Below are 2,883 nucleotides of genomic sequence, written 5' to 3' on the forward strand. Positions count from 1 at the left end.
GTCAAGGGTTAAGTTTTTTTTTTTGCAAAAATGTGCTAAATCGTATTCCAATCAATAAAAAAGAGATGGTCTGTTAAACAATCTACTTGTTTGGCCATAATTAATTTTTGCCACAAAAATGGGCACTCCTTGGGAACAAATTACAAGCGATGTTCCAAAACCTCCTAGAATCTCAACGATGTTTCAATTTTAAACACTGAAATTATTCGTAGAAGAATTTTGGAAAGATTTATGAGGGTTTATTAAAAAATATCTAAAAAAAAACAAAAAAGTTTAGCAAATAAATAAATGGTTCACATTTTGGTTTTTTTGGTTTAATGGAGGTGAAACCGAAAAAAGTGCCTTCTCCGGCGAAAAATTGGTAAAACTCCGTCAAAAGAAAATTATGATGCCAAGTTTGGACTTTACTTAGAATATCCAGGCCATGCCAATGTATTTGTAGACTATGATTACGCTGCATTGAAAACTGATGTAAAACTAATGTGTGGCTGCAATTATCTCTTAATTAAATACACTTTCATTGACACAAAAAATGTTTTTTTTTTTTACAGATTATTTCAATACCCGAAAGCTCTTCAGGGTTAGTGGGAATTCCACGTCGTCATCATCATCCGAACGAGGGTAGATAACTAACCTTACCGCGAGAAAACCAATCGCACAGTGGCCCGTCAGCTCGCCCGCCAACTGCGAGATCTGAGCTGACATTAGGACCAACCTCCTAAGGGGGCACCCGTTTTATGTCGAGCCCCCCAGCAGAAGACCCCTCCACCTTCAAGTTTAATACATCAGTGAAAAGTTTCACTGCTCCCTTCCTCCAGTTCCCGGGCTTACCCACCATCCCATGAGAGCATGTAGCTATAATGGAAGCTAGTGGGAGCCATTCCAGAGGCAAAGTATTTAGTCTTTATGATCAGGAATGAATCCAAAGCAATTCAGAAATGATGAAGGCTACTTACTTACTATTTTCCACCGCAACTGTTTACTTTCCGTTACGAAAAGGTCCTTTGCATTCATGGGTGGTGAGCTTCCATTCGTTGACGATTTGAAGTATTTTTTCAACAGAGCGTCATTATTTACTTATTTATTTATATACTATGCTCATGTCTTTATAAAACTCGTACTGTTCGTAATTCTAACTGGTTCGGCGACATTTAACCGCCCGAACAGGGCCACAGATCTTACGTAGAGCAATGCCCTCGAAAGTGCTCGAAGCATTCTCTCTTTGTTGGACATCGTCCATGTGTCTGCGCTGTTTTGCGCCTTTACGAGTGTACAAAGACTAAAACTCGCTAAAAACGAATGCATTATGTTTAAGATTTAACCATAGGCCGCCATTTACTTTGAAGCACTAAAAAAACAAAAAAATAATAATTAACACCGATATCTAATAAATATGAAATTTTCTACGGCCTTACCAAAAAACCGTCATCAACGAGAACGAATCCAATAAAATCTTCACAAATATCCGGTTCCAAATTGCTCAACGAGACAAAAATCGGTCGTTTTATCTTCATAAGCTAAAAATCCGTTTGTGGTTTTTCATCTACTCCACCAAAGAAAGCTATCTGAGACTTTCGAAGCTTACAGCTTCGTTTGACAAGGTTACATAGTCTAACCTTTTCTCTTTCTTTTCGTTACTGGGGATGTGCTGGATGCTGACAGGGGGCCACTTCCCGACTGTGGACTTCAGTGGGCCATGTCCAGTTAACTGCAGCACATTGACTACGCTTTTGTGGCGCTTCGTCTTTTCTGCCCTGTCTAATGGGCAATGCGCTACATAGAGAAGAATTAAATAAAACCAAGGCTCAAAGTATGCCATCGAAGAGTTGTGGTAACGTATTAGTTTCTGAGCAAACTCTTGAGACTGTGGGGATTTTCACATACACTGACAGCAACGTTAACCCCAGCGGCAGCGTCGACGAAAACATAGATCGCCAAATAAGTTAAACCAGAGCCAGCTTTTCAAATCCAATGTGCACTCGATACTGCTGTATGACTGTTCCACCTGGAAAGTCACTACTGCAATAACTAGGTGCCTATAAGTTTTCGTAAACAGATGTCTTAGAACGATACTCCGAACTTTTTGGCCTAGAACAATCTCAACTAAGAAGTTGCTCAGAAAAACTAACATCGCGCCCCACTTTACATCTGGTGGATTGTGAGACAGAAATGGAAGTGGATAGGCTAGACTTTGTGCAAAGAAGAAGCCGGTATTGCAAAGAAGGTCTTGGAATGGAATCCACTAATAGGCTGAGGCAGGCCTTCCAGAAGATCTCGCGAAACTTGGAGAAGAAAAATCGATCGAGAGGCGAAGCTACTGGGTTTAAGCTGAAAGGAGCTCAAAGCAAATGCGACAGTACCAGATGGCGCGCAGGTGTAGTAGATGGCCCACTTGAGATTAAAGGAAACGAAGAGGTTTTATTCTGGAAAGCTTGTCTAATATGTGATACATTTTTAGGCAAAGATCAGCGATTTTTACATTTTCTTTATGCTCAGCGGAATTCCATAAATTTTGGCAAATTTTGGAATGAGGCCCGCCTCGATATAAAGATACGATCGATGGCTCTTCTCGCGAGTTGCATGCCTACATGGCGTGGAGTTGAGCTCTTTCTAGTTATGGCATTTATAAAAGATCGGCGGCAAGTTAATCAGAAATTCTTATAGAAAAAAAAATAAAAAATTAAATAAAACAAACTTATTTGGATGCAGGTAAATTTCTTTATTCTTTATTTTATTACTGTTAGGTAGATTTTTTTCAGTTTATCATTTTAGAAAACATGATAAGAGAACATAACAAGTTAGAGATTACTACATACATAATTTTCTAATAGATAGGTAGGTACATACATATATACACTTGCAATTAATAAAAATAAATTCATC

This window comes from Rhagoletis pomonella, unplaced genomic scaffold, assembly GCF_013731165.1.
Source record: "Rhagoletis pomonella isolate Grant_MI unplaced genomic scaffold, Rhpom_1.0 Rhpom_scaffold_00002, whole genome shotgun sequence".
NCBI classification, from domain to species: Eukaryota; Metazoa; Arthropoda; class Insecta; order Diptera; family Tephritidae; genus Rhagoletis; species Rhagoletis pomonella.